The sequence below is a fragment of the Lissotriton helveticus genome, chromosome 2_1 (assembly GCF_964261635.1).
Source record: "Lissotriton helveticus chromosome 2_1, aLisHel1.1, whole genome shotgun sequence".
Classification (NCBI taxonomy): domain Eukaryota; kingdom Metazoa; phylum Chordata; class Amphibia; order Caudata; family Salamandridae; genus Lissotriton; species Lissotriton helveticus.
In genome coordinates, this window is record NC_136059.1 from 2,126,589,320 (window position 1) to 2,126,603,884 (window position 14,565).

The window sequence follows — 14,565 nt, forward strand, 5'->3', positions numbered from 1 at the left end:
CTTCAACATTGTGAAAACTGTCTCAAAACTCCCCCCCCACCTGTCTTTCCTAATACTTCAGGAGCACAGTGTGACAAACTTGCAGAATTTTTCTCAACGAAAATTGATACCATTTTCTCCTCATTTCCCCCTATGACTAACAACTTCACCCTCCCCTTACTTGGTAAAAATCATCCCAGCCTGGATTCTATCCCAGCAATGGAAATGCCAGAAGTAGAAAAACTGTTCTACTAAGTAAAAAGTGGATCGCCCAAAGACCGTGCCCCTTTATGAATGCCCACCCAGGTAGCAGGTGTAGTTTTCCTTGTGATTTTTGATCTAATTAACACATCACTGTCTTCAGGGATGGTCCCCCCTACATGGAAGGAAACCATGGTAAAGGCCCTGCTGAAGAAACCCCCCCTAGACCCTTCCACCTTAGGAAATTACCGTCCCATCTCCCTGCTTCCAGGGATAAGTAAAATCACCGAAAAATATTGTAATTGGATACTTTCCTCCTTTTTGGAGACCCACAATCTTCTCCACCAGACACAGACAGGCTTCCACCCACTACAGGGCACATAAACAGCCCTGATCTCAGTAGTGGAAGAATCAAGGAAAATAGTTAACTCTGGCGGTACTGCGGTGGTACTGCTGCTTGATCTCAGTGTCGCATGCGATACCGTAAACCACCAAATCCTAATCCATAGGCTCAGTATAATAGGTATCACCGGAACTGCTCTGGCCTGGCTCCAGTCGTTCCTAGACAACAGATCCTTTCAAGTGTTTCAAAACGATGTGACTTCCTGAATAACTTCCTTCCGCTGCAGAGTGCCTCAGGGATCTTCCCTGAGCCCTATTTTATTTAATACGTACACCCGCACTCTCGCAGAAGCAGTTCTTCCCTTTGGAATTCACATAGTCACCTATGCTGATGACACACAGCTGGTGATTGGGCTTAACAAAGATGAAAGTAATTCTCCTGGCCTACACGCCTGTCTACAGGAGATTGCAACCTGGATGAGGAACTCCTTCTTATAATTAAACGGGGAAAAGAGCGAAATCATGGTCCTGGGTAATCACTCCCCACTTGATATGAAAGAAATTGGGCCCACCTCTTTAGGTCTGGCTCCCACTCCTAAAATGCAGCTAAAGAGCCTGGGTGTTTGGTTATACCAAGACATGTCATTTAAATCCCAGGCACGGAAGACCGCCGCTTCATGCTATGGTGTCCTGCAAATGTCTCGTAAAATCCTCCTTATCCTGCCGTTCCGGGCCAGAAAAATCATGGCCCCGGCACTCGTCTTGTCCCGGCTAGACTACACAAATGCGCTTTATTTGGGGTCCCCGGTGGTTACGATTTCAAGGCTGCAAACTATCCTGGCTAGCCAGCTCACTATGGGGTCGATTAGGATGGCGGTGAATACGCATCCCCCGGGCCGGTGGAAGCCACCGCCGGCCCGGAGGATGCAGATTCACCGCCGCGGTCCCTGACAACACCACCTGCCAGATTAGGATGACGGTGGGATCAGCGGCGGATGGCAGGTCCGTCCACCGCTGATCAGCGGGGTGTAGACCACTATTTGGTGGCGGTGTCTGCAAGACACCGCCAGCCAAATTAGGAAGTGTGTGTAAACATGCTTTTCCGCAGCGGTTTTCCGCCGTGGAAAAGCATGTGGACCTTTGCTTCTGGGGGGCCCTTGCGGGCCCCCAGGTTGATGGGGGGGGTGCATATGGGGGGTACTGTAGCGGGGGGACTCCGATGGATATTACTCAGCCTCCCTCGAAAGACTGGTGAACCGCTGACACCCCAACTCTCACCTCTTTCCAGAACGACTGGAAATCAGACACGGAGCCGAGCTGGGGTCATCAATCCCAAGACAACGGGGAGTATGCCTTTAAGGGGGCGTATGCGGACCTGAAGGAACCTCCCTGGTATGACGGAGGAGCCTACCGATTGGAGAAAAAGGAGGAAATCCCAACCTCGGCGTGTGACGACACCGAGGAGGAAGCCAGAGAGGAGTGTCGAGGACGAGAGACCGTGGACGGAGAACGCGAAGCCGAACGAAGAAGGAGTGAAGCTGAAGACGAGGAGATGCCTGGAGGCCAATGGTACAATGAGCCACCCAGCCACACTCACGGAGGAGTGTGGCTCTCCCAGGTACGACAAAGGGTGTCTAGCTGGGTTGGGAGGCGGGGTGGCACGGAGAAAGAGTGGTGTCACTGTAAATACCTGTATAGCACACTTCCCGAGTCTCCTTGTACCATTCACTTAACCCCCCTCCTACTACACTCCCTTCACGTCCGTGCACTCGAGACTGTACCCTTGTTATATAGTAGCACCAAAGCACCGGTGTTTCCCTCACTCCCTGGGCTCCTTGTTTTACGTGAAATCAGACAGATATCTGATTCTGCCCGTTGTGTTTTTTTTTGTGTCTCCACCGAGATCCGCAGGGACCTTCCTGCTCCCCCGCCCGAGAATTACCTCCCGACTGAATATCCTCAGAGGAAGGAGCCCTCAGAAGCGGGCCCCAGTCCCAAGACCATCCCGGATCCTGCAGCAGCCAGTCGGGAAAGACTCAATACCAAGAAGAGAAAGTCCTTTATAAAAATAAAACCTTATCTTTCCAGATATGGTCTCCGGTCCCTTTCTCCTACCTCACCACAGGTACCTATGGTACCCCCCTGCATTTGCATGCACAAAGCGGCAGGCACCGCGCGGTGCCTGCCGCTTTGTGCATGCAAATGCAATGCATGCATTTTTAACATTGCGGCGGGTGCTGCTTGAAGCAGCACCCGCCACAATGTTAAAGATACAGGATGTGACCGCCAGGGTGGCGGTCACATCCTAATTGGCATGGAGGGAACGCGCTGCCCTTGCGGACGGTCCCTCCACCTCGGGGGTGACGGACAGACGCAAGTCTGTCCGCCATCCTAATCGACCACTTAGTGTCTGCCTTGACCAAGTATATGAAGGTATTGTATAGTGAGGTGCGTAGGAGGCGGACAAGTCATATCACCCCATCTATGTCCCAGTGCCCCATCTCTTTTGAGATCGCGGAGGTCCAGGCAGACAGTTCCGCCGTGGTGGTAATGTGTTGGCCACATGGTGTTCCCAACAGTGCAGGAACCAGCGCATAAGGGATGGTCAGCCTTGTGAGATAAAGGCTGTGCCTAAAGCAGCGATGCGCAACCAGCAAACGTGTGGGTTTGGGCAGTAGTGGCCAGGCACATGGGTGAAATAGTTGGTAGATGCTGGTTAGACTCCAGGCTGGCCCAGTGTGTCGGTGTCAGTAAATGTCAAAGCGGCAAGCACACGCACTACTCATTTAAGTTGGGACACCAAGTAATATTGCTTGAAGTTTGGCACTTCTAGTCTTGGCTGATAAAACTTGGCGAGTGTCGCCCAGCTTCGGGAGGTGTTCCATATGAAGTTCTTGATCACACCTTCAAAGGAACAGAAAAAGGAGGCATGGATGTATAGGGTCAGATTAACAAAATAGTACAGGAGGTGAGGGAGCACAACTGTCTTGAGCAGAGCCATTCTGCCTACCACTGACAGGAGTATTATCATTCAAAAGGCCATCTGAGCATGCAGCGAGGTGATGGCATGTGTCAGGTTTCCGTTAAACAAATCTGTAGGTGAATGATAGATTTAGATTTCCAGGTATCTAAACGTTTTTTGACTGCCAGGTAAGGTGGTTTGCAAATAGATTGATGTCCAGCTTAGGGGTGGTTGGGGATAATGGGAAGAGGCAGGATTTACTACAATTGACTTTCAGGCCAGAGATATCATCAAATTGTCAGAGTGTGTAAGGGATCAAATCAGCAATAGAAGTAACATCCCCCAGGTAGATGAGCAAGTCATCCACATAAAGAGAGACTGAGTGAACCCCATCACAGAGAGGTATGCCACACTCATCATCCTGCAGTCGAGCTGCCAGAAAAAAGAGTAATGGGGAGCGTGGGCATCCTTGGAGCATGCCTCTTCCTATAGGGATGGGAGCGAAGATAAGGGAGCCTGTCTTGACTCTGGCCACAGGTTGCGTGTACAGTAAGCAGACTAACCTCAGGAATCTATCTCCGAAGCTATAATGGCGTAGCAGTGTGAATAGGAAGGACCATTCCGAAGAGTCAAAGGCCCTTTCCAAATTGAGGACCAAGCAGCCTGCATGAGGACATGTAAGTGGGAAATAGTGCAGAATATGTAAACATTGTGGCAGGTTAAGTGAGGTAGTGTGGGTGTACTAATCGTGGAACCAACGGTCCCATGCGATCTGCCAGGATTTTTGTCAGTATTTTATTGTTTGTGTTTAGCAAAGCTAATGGCCTGTATGAACCTAGGACCTCGGGGTCTTTGCCTAGCTTTGGCAAGGAGATGAGAAGTGCCTCTCGAAGAGAGACTGGAAGGCAGTAGGTTTTTTGAGCCTTCTCGTTTATTGATTGAAAGCGGGGTACCAACTGTGCCACATAGGCCTTGTAAAATTTTGCAGGCAATCTATCAGGATCTGGGGTCTTGCGTGCTGCTAAGGCTCACATCACCTCATGAATTTCAAAGAGCTTGATGGGGTCTTCTAATTTCCCCCTCTGTTCATGCTTGATGCGGGCAAAAACTTGCATTCAATGCGCAATATGTCTGTATCTAAGTGTCAACGTATCTTCCAGCACAGCCCCAGACAGTGTCCCCGCATTGTCACCTTAACACATCGCACTCAGTAGATCGTGCATCAGTGGAATCAGCTTTGAGATCAAAGAATTGCTCAATGGCTGTGACAACTGAGGAGTGCAAAGGAGGGTCATCCAGTGTGGCTGGTTGAAGTTGCCACATGGGGATTGGGAGGCTACCTGGCACCTACATGAATTGCAAGTATTGGGGGTCATGGTCGGAGTAAGTGCAGCCTGAATTATCAATGTGGGTGACACATGTTGCGAGTCCTAATGTACCTATTAGGCTATCTATCCTGTTATGCAAGGAATAGTTGTACACTCTGGCAGATATGTTTAGTTCTCTCCAAATGTGAGTGATGCCCCAGTTCTGCATCCAATTATGAAGCACCCAGGCATTTGAGGAGGCATCTATACAGAGCGGTGGGAGGAAAGACCAGTCTAAATTAGTATCAAGTATACTATTGAAATCGCCCCCAAGAAGCCACAGAATTCCTTTCCAGCATGGTATAACCCCTGAGAATGAATGCAATAATGTCGCCTGATCAGTGTTGGGAGCATATATGATGCCTAGCAGGATATAGCCGTTCAGTCCACCCTTGATAAGGACATGTATGCCTCTTGGGTCTGTGACCACCTCGACAGACACAAATGGGTATGCCACGAGCAGAGGAGGAAAAACCAGTGGTGTAGTGTTGCCCGTGCGAGCGACATTGTAATGTAACTGTTTCTTGGTGCTTTGGGTGGGACTCCTGCAGCACTGAGATTTTGACAGAGTGGCTTCTAAGTTAAGAGTATATGGCATAGCAGTGTACAGAGGTATAGATATCGCGGACATTCTAAGTTAATACTTTAATGGACATCATGCTGTCATGGACGGTCAAGGTATTGATGGAACAACAGTGGTAGAGTTAAAATTATTTCTGTATGTTAAGCCAGGGTTTCACAGTTAGCGGGTGGAAAAAAGTGGGGCACTTAACACTTTGCAACTAAAATGGAAGAACATAATATGAAGAGACAAAACAAGGAATACCATATGAGCAATACACTAACCGAGCGCCCACCCAAACCAATCAGCAACCAATTTTAAAGGAACAAAAAAGATCCCTGTATGGGGGGTGGGGGGGGGGCAAAAACACAATAGGAAGCCAATCCTCAGTTTACAAAACAGAAATAAGTGCCAATAGAGTAAGTGACCACATTAAAGGTCATCAGAACCAAATCCTGATGCAGGTTTAATGTATCAATGAACGAGTCACTCCAAGGGGACACAGTGGTCTAGACCTAGAGATACCTGTAGGGTGAACAAAGCAAGGTTAGACATGTACAATCAAAACATTGCAACATTTATAGTGAGTGGAAATCAAGTAGGCAGCAAGTAGGTCAAATATTGTCTTCAGATGTTTGCGGAGTGACATCTGTGGGGGCCCGAATGCCATTCCGTAGGGCGAAGTGGTAACAGAGCTTTCATCGCTTGAAGAATGCATGAGTCTTTGCCAGGGCTCGAATGTTGTGCCATCTCTGTAAGGGCGGTAACTGCAAACACAACAATGATGGACAGAATGTGGATCAATGTCACACATTCAACCCAGTCCAAAGATCTGGGCCCAAATCCATCTCTGTAAGGGCAGCAGCATGTTGCTGTACACAGCGACACTCTATGAAAATCTGTTCCAAGTCAGGGGCAGTCCTAGAAGTCCAGGACTGGTGACATCTAGGGCGGTGGTGACGGCCGTCCGCCTGCACATGGCCTGCCAGAGGGGCAGACTAAGACATTTGAGCAGCATTAGGGATGAGGGTCATCAGCCAGCACCAAATATCGTTCTGAGAATCAAAAAAGTGCATAGTTCCACTTGCAACCACTCAAAGGCGTGCTGGAAAAAGGAGGGAATATTTCAAATTCAATTCGCACAGAATTTGGCTGCAGATCTGTGAGTGTCTGTTCCACCGAGGTGACCATGTCAGCAAGGTTTAGATGGTCCGAATTCAGCAGCATGAGATCTGTAGCGACATTGTCAATCTTAGCCTCTAAGGACGTATGAGAATGTTCCATATCTGCTAGGACAGTTTCTAGCTTGTCTCCCAATGATGCAGAGTGGTCAAGGGGCTCAGACATTGGGGTGCTCTTGGCAGGCATGGCAGAGGCTGGTGAAGGTGTGCGCTGGGTGGCAGAGCACAAGCATCCCATCGCAAGTGAATGTGCCTAAGGGTTTGCCTGATGTGATAGTCACTGACCGTTACACACGTGGGTGGCGTGGTGCAGCCCGGCCCTAGTCAGTAGGTGTCAGGGCACAAGAGGGGCACAAAGGCAGGTGAGAGTGATAGAGTGCTGTGAGGGTCCACACTAGTCATGGGGTAGTACCAGGCACTGGAACAGAGGGGCAAAAAGCCCCACAAACAGAGGCAGTCAGTCAACTGTAATCAGCGTAGTTGGATGTACAGTGGTTCAAAGCGCCAGTACTGCTGTATGTATTAGAGACACTCAGTGCTGCAGTAAGAAAAAAGACAACCCCTATTGCAAGTCAACGCTGCTCAGAGGCTACCTGACGGACATTACAAGTGTAGGCAGGTAGGAGTGTCCAGGATACACCGCCCATGATAATAGCACTGGTGGAAAAAGAGTGGGGTGAGCCTGGTGCCGCAAGGAACTGCACAGGTGCAGTCCAAAGGAAAGTTGGCATGGCAATGAAGGGGAGCAGTGAGGAATGCTAGAGCAAATAGTGAGGGTCAGGCAGAGTCTGTTGAATTAAGATGGTGTCCCCGTTTCCAGGAGGCACTCCGGAACAGACCTTGTCCCCAACCGGCAGCCAGACCCAGACTGTCTCACAGGAAGCCGTGGGCCGAGTGCAGCCAGATCCCCAAGGCAGCAATGACGGGCCAGCAGCCTGTCAAAACTGCAAGGTCCAGTCAACAGGTGCAGTCCATAGGCCTAGAAGGGCCACACAGTGCCTTGTGTAGAGTGTGGGTGGTAGTAGAGGCCAGGCCCAATGTGGACCACAGTTGCACTGCCTCAAAGTGGCGAGGCAGAGAGCAGATGGAAAGGGTCCAAGATGGTGCACATAGACCCAGATGCAGTGCGCCCAGTAGCTGCATCACAGGCAGTGCTGCACAGTCATTAGCAGTGGGGGCCTAGTTCCAATCCGATCTCCATGTCCCCACCCGCTTTCACACCACTGGCTGCCTAAGTACCACTAAGTGCCTCACAATTATTGGCTCCCAGCCAGCAACAGAGAGGAAGGCAGTTAATGCAAGGCCGGAATTAGGGACCCCAGTACGCCGTAGCAGTCTGTCCCACCCCCCAGCTGACCCTAGGGCCGACACAGCCTCAGGGCTCGCTCTGAGCAACTCGCGAATCGGAGGGGGGGGGGCAGGATGGCAGCAGCCCCACAGCACTCTGGCTCACCTGGCTAGGTCGATCACCACAGGTGTCCAACAGTCTAGCTGCATTAAAGTGGCTAGATAGAGAGCAGATAGAAAGGGCCCTGGGCAGCACACCTGGACCCATGTGCAGCAGAGCAGTTGATGCAAAGCTCGGATCAGGGAAGACAACATGCAGAAACAGTCCGCTCCACCATACACGTCCAAGCCAAGCTCCAACATGGCCTCCAGGCTCCCAGCAGTTCACGTGGTCAAGAAAGGTAGCAAACTCGCAGTGCTCACGCTCGTCTGGGTAGGGCGATCACTGCAGGCAGCAACAGGTCCACCAGCAACACTTCCAGGGGCAGGCTGCATGCTCTCCAGAGAGAGAAGCTCCAGTGCTGCGGTATATCCCAATGCGTCAAAGAGCTGTAGCCCCCTCTGGTGCGCCGCCTGCCAGGCAAGCAACAGCTAGGTGCATCCATTAGCATGCCACTGTATTGCCGCATAGTCGCCGCAGCTTCCTAAGCCTGTTTCCACGCGGTTGCAGCCCATCATCTGTTGCTTACCATAGTTTGGGCTGCAGAAGGGTAGTCGGCTCCATAGCAGGAACTGCCAGCAGGGGTGTACTACAGGAGGGAGATGGAGTATTTTGGGAGAGCGGATGGTGAGGTTTTGCCAGAATTATTGTTAGATAATGGGGTAGGTGAGCGGAGCCTCTCTAGACAGCGTCCGCCATCTTGGCCTGGCTAGCCACATTCCCATGATTACTGGTAACACTCATCAAGCGATCATCTTCGATTAGTTTTGTAGGCAGCACTCCTATTAAAAGCCACTGAGGACACAGTCTGACCTTTATTATCAATTAAAAGTGATAGTTTTCTCATAAATGATCCCAGTGACTGTGGCACACAGTTTTTGAGGGGGAAAGGGGAGTTGGGTTCAGGGTAATTCAAGTCCGAATGAAGAGTGAGGTGCCTATTTGGAATAGGCTATCAGAGTATTTTTTCAGGGCATATGAACAACACTGTTCATATGCTTTCTAATCATGTTTTGGATCAGGGTAGTCAATTGCATTAAAAAAATAAGAAGCAAGCAAGAAAGATAAATGAATGCCAGTGGAGAATAGCAGATTTCTTAAGGCTAAATCATCATGGGCATTTATTCCTTTGAAATTATGGTGCATTAATTGTTCAGCATAACAGGAATGGGTTAACATCTAATACACCGGGCAATCAACTGATAATAACCTGATGAGCAGTATTTGTATGTCAGAGTGTGTCAGAGTTCCTTATTACCTCTCTCTAGAAGACCTGACTATTTATAATGATAAATATAAACAGAAATTACACTATGGAGAACGCCTGAAGGGATGCCATTGATCAATTCCACCAACAAGCCATTGTAACAATAGGATTCTAGTAACCTCATTTAGAAGGCTAATCAAATTGTTATATCTTATGATGGTATCAGGCCAGTTCCCCATGGCCAATTGGACTCGGAGGCAGCCCGTCAACATTTGTGACATGTATTTACTCTTGCTGCTGCTAATTTAATTGTTTTTACCCACTATAGTAACCTCTCATTTATTGCCTTTTTTCCTTTTTCCCCTCAAACCATATTGCTATCAACCATGCTACTCTTAGCCTAACTCACTCAGCCCTTGATAGCTTTGGCATTATTTGTCTGGGTTTCATCCTATTCTCATAGTCTACCTTGCTTGCCTCTGCCCTATCTGTTGAAGTTTTTGAAAGACCAGTGTCCACTTACTATCTCCCTTTACATGATTTCATTTGGTGTCATCATATCCTAATTAAGGCTCTTTTATCATATATATGCCGATGTTAACAAAGTGCTCTTCTCATATACCAATCTTCACCACCCATCTCCAGTCATGGGTCCCACACTGCCTCACTGCATTTTACACTGGACCACTTACTGCCAGTAAAATGTAGTGAACTTTAAAAGTTGTAGGGGCATATTATCAAGACTGGGCGATAAAATGATCGCCGCTTTATCGGCAGAAAACTGCCGCTAAAGTGGCGATAATGGGCTTGATAACATGCCCTGGAGAATTCCCATAGAAGCCCAGGTTAGATGTCTAACCTGGGTTTCTATTGGAATTCAAAAGGGCATATTATCAAGCCCATTATCGCCACTTTAGCGGCAGTTTCCTGCCGATAAAGCGGCGATAATTGTATCGCCCAGTCTTGATAATATGGCCCGTAGGGTGCATAATCCTATTTCAAATATGATGGCGCAAGTGAGCGCAGTGAGCAAGCCTGACATTTTCTTTCCACAGCTAACTGGGGCTTACAACCCCAAGAATCTTTTGAAAAATGGTGGCAAAAAGTGTATGTATTAATGACTGTTAAGACTCTGATGAGCCGTGCTGTTTATCAAAATGTATATAGAATGTTTATTACCTTCAGTTATCCATCCTGTTCTTCCAAGTAGTTTCTCTGCCATACCTGATGAAGTCAATGGGACAGGGTGGATAAATGAAAAGTAAATCTCACAATCACATGCAGTCGACAGCAAGGTCAAGACAAATCCGACAGGCTCATGTTGCAAAGCTACTGCACTATTACATAGGGATTACAGGATTAAAAGGCGTACACAATACACCAATCTCAAATGCTCAGGACATTGCCAGTAGTCATGATATCACAGAATGTTTCCCCAATATAGGTGTCAAATGCATTCACATTAGTAATGAAAAAGCTTGCAGTAAAGAATAGCGGGCCATAAATCACATTTCTGAAATGACTGTTTACTAGTTTCTGAAAATAAATTAAACAATAATCAAAAACATTTGTAAATATGTTACCAAACTTTTTTGACTGTGTGCCCACTATGTCAAGAAAGTGAACTTATTAAGAACATATTTACAAGAATACTGACAGGAACACTATGGTAATCTAATCTCATGGAAGATTTAACTGACCCATCCTGGTTCAGGTAAGATAACATTTATTTCCAAAGAATTGAACATACATCCTCTCTGTAGGAAAGCCCAGCTCTCCTACGCCGTGGTACCCCACACCAGAAAGACCAGATCGGAAGGCCGCTCCTTCTCCTTCCACGCGGACAGAGCCTGGAACGACCTTCCGCTACACCTCAGACAGATAACATCGTCCCCATCTTCGCAAGAAACCTCAAAACCTGGCTCTTTGACAGACCCCCTCCTTGATGGACTGGAACCTGCGAGCCCCTCCCACCCCCCAGAGCCTTGAGGCCCTTACGGGTGAGAAGTCATGCTTAACAAACACCTGATTAATTGACATGCTACACTGAGATTCCATCTGGGATACCACCCGTTCCCTACTGTTTAACAAGAGAACATTAGATACATATAATTCGAGCAATACATTAAAATTGAATAGGTTTCGCACATATGTATATATATCCATACTAATATTATAAAGAGAGAGCCCAAACCTTTGAGGCGGGTAATCTCAGTAACCACAGCACCAATCACAACACCCAATACAGCATTGGAAAGGGCATTGCAGCAGAAGGACATAGGCTATGCAGACAGCCACCATATTTTTTTTGCAGAGCTTTATATAGCGCAAACTTGACCCGAACTAAATCAGGTATCAGAGCGCTTTACATAGCACCAGTTACGTTACATGAGGACACACATTCATTTTTGTTTGGCACGGGGAGATTAAGTGATTTGCCCAGAATCACAGGATGTTTGGCGTCGTTACCAAGACTCGAACCCAGATCCCCAGGTCCGAGGTCGAGCGCCTTAGCCGTTAGGCCAACACCTCTATACATTTAAAAGGTAAAAGAACCGTGCCAGCAAAGTAGTCCCTTGTGGGTGTGTCTGCGTTGTGCTGTGGGCGTGGGCTGGGGGCGTGACTAACGCTGGGGGCGTGAGGTACGGCCATCACATCGTGGGCTGTGGGCGTGTGCTGGGGGCGTGACAAACACTGGGGGCGTCACAACGCTGGGGGCGTGTGTCCGCCCTTCATGCCATGTGAGTCGTACATACAAGCGCCAATTACGTTGCTGCACAGCATCAAGGGGCACGCTGGGGGCGCGAGAAACGCTGGGGGCGTGTGTCCGGCCTTCATTCCATGTGAGTCATACATACAAGCGCCAATTACGTTGCTGTGCAGCATCAAGGGGCACGCTGGGGGCGCGAGAAACGCTGGGGGCGTGTGTCCGGCCTTCATGCCATGTGAACGCAATTGCGCCGCATCAAGGGGCACGCTGGGGGCGTGAGAAACGCTGGGGGAGTGTGCTACGTTCCGCCCTTCATGCCATGTGGGTCGTACATTAATCAGAAGATCGTCTGCTGTGGCCGTGTGCTGGGGGCGTGACATACGCGTTCACCTGGAGGCCTGGTAAGTAACGTTACTACAGCCTCTCCTGCGCGCTGTTACTGAACTCTCTCATTCAACGGAATTATAAGCGCCTGCTACCATCAACCAGGGCTCCAGCCGGGCTCAGGCGCGAATCAGTACACTAATTACACGTGTCTGATGACATCAACCAGGGCTGCAGTTGGGCCTCAAGCGGGGGAACACGCGCCTGCTAACATCAAACAGGCCTGCATCTGGGCCTCAAGCGGGGGAACATGCAAATGAGCGTGTCTGCGGGGACAATTACTGCAGCCTCTCCTACTCGCTGTCACTCAACCCTCTCAATCAACGGGTTTACCCGCGGCTGATAACTCTCTCATTCAACGACATTACACGCACCTGCTAACATCAACCAGGGCTGTAGCCAGGCTCAGGCGGCGGATCACTACACCAATTACACGCGCCTGCTAACATCAACCAGGGCTGTAGCTGGGCCTTCTCCGTCCCTATTCTAATGAAACAAAAAATGTTGTCTACAGCGAGATTTTAAAATAAATTGCCCTTGCCAAATACACACATTACACACATTCTATTTCATACCCGGACAACGTCGGGACGGGCTGCTAGTATATATATATATATATATATATTACCTACTGGCAGTCGCCAGTAGGTATATATAGTTAGGATTTTTTTCCTATGGGATTTTTGAAAATTCTATGTCGAATAACTTTGGCGTTTGAGGACGGAATTGGCTGAAATTTTCAGGAAAATGGAACATTTTCTTTCTGAGCAGCCACTGAAAATTTGGGGGGGTTTCGTCAAGGGGGGGCCGAGAAAAAAGGGGGGTCCCAAAACGCGTTTTTCCCATGCAATTTTCCATAGGGCGGTTGGACTCACTTTTAGCTCGAACGGCTGAATGGATTTCCACGAAACTTGGCAAAATTGTAGATATTGTTTGCCCGATGTGCCTTTGCTAGGTCTCAATATATGTGCTCCAGTGGATTTTGATAAATGAACGTTCAAAAAAATATATATATCTGTAGGCGCGCCCTGGTTAGCGCCCCGGTTCGCGTACTTGACGCGTAACGGAACTTCGCGAAGCGAAGCTGATTGGCTCTCCGGTGTCTGTCAACATTCTAAACAGTCCGGAGCGGCCGCCATCTTGTCTCTCGGTAGGATCGAGAGACAAGAGGTGAAGAAAAACGAAGGGGGAAATTAATGAAAGGGGGCAAGGTAGACCACTCCTGACCCCCTAGGATTGATGAGGGGGCAATAAAAGTTCCCCCGGGGCAAAAAATAAAAAAATAAAAATTTCCGTTTTTTCGCGGTAGAGGCGCGCCCCGGTTCGCGGACCGGGAAGCTAACCGATAGCGTAACCCTTATACTCACTCTTCCTTTTTTAAAAAAAAAAATGTTTTTGTTTCGCTTCCGGTTCGCGTACCGGCGCGCGAACCGGGAAGCGAATCAAAAGAAATAGAGGTTGCCAGAGTGCTAAACATTCTAGCAATTTTTTATAAAGGGGAGGTAGTTCTGAAAAGAACTTTTTTTTTATTGTTTTGTTGTTTTATATTTTTTTTATTATTTTTCTGAACATTTTTTTACTTTTTTTGTATTTTTTGAACGGTTTTATATTTTTTTTGGTTTTTTTGGGGGGAGAAACGAAAATCATTGATTATAACGGGCTCAACAGGAGCAACAAAAAAAAAGATAATTTACTTTCTGGGGCGTTTTGGACATTTATGATTTTCAATTGCTACGTTGATCAAATTTATGCTACTCTCCCTGTAGCAAATTAATTGGCCGCAATAAATGCACACATGCTTCACTTCCCCGAACTTCAACTGGATGTTGGGGACCATCTCCCTCGCCTCTGGTCCCATCACTGCCTCTCCAGATGATGTACTGGCCACAGGAGGGGCGTTTTCCTGAAGGTGACGTACCTGCGCAGCACTATAATTTATAGGGTGCCACCTCTCCATATGCCGATGCGTAGTGGAATCGCCACAGCTGTATTTCTTATCAGTCCCTCTGGACAGATTTTTTTTACAGATGAGACAAGTAACGTAGCGGGCATTAACTTTTTTTGGGCCCTGGGGAAATTAGTAAAATTGCCAGATGTAATCTTCTTTTACATGGGACCTCCTTGGTTCTTCATGCAAAAACTGCCTCCCCCCTTGCTCCTCTTCCTCTTCTTCCTCTTCTTCCTCCTCTTGATTGAGGATTACCTGAGGAGGTGGTCCTCTCT

General features: G+C 48.3%; 1 protein-coding gene across 1 annotated transcript in view; it reads right to left on the reverse strand.

Annotated features, from left to right (window-relative positions):
* Positions 1-10,445, reverse strand: part of VEGFC (vascular endothelial growth factor C) — a 551,666-nt gene extending 541,221 nt beyond the window's left edge. Inside the window, exon 1 of the mRNA XM_078677689.1 lies at positions 10,428-10,445. The gene's annotated coding sequence lies outside the window, so the exon portion shown is untranslated. The remainder of the gene's footprint in view (positions 1-10,427) is intronic.
* Between the last annotated feature and the right edge of the window lie 4,120 nt (positions 10,446-14,565).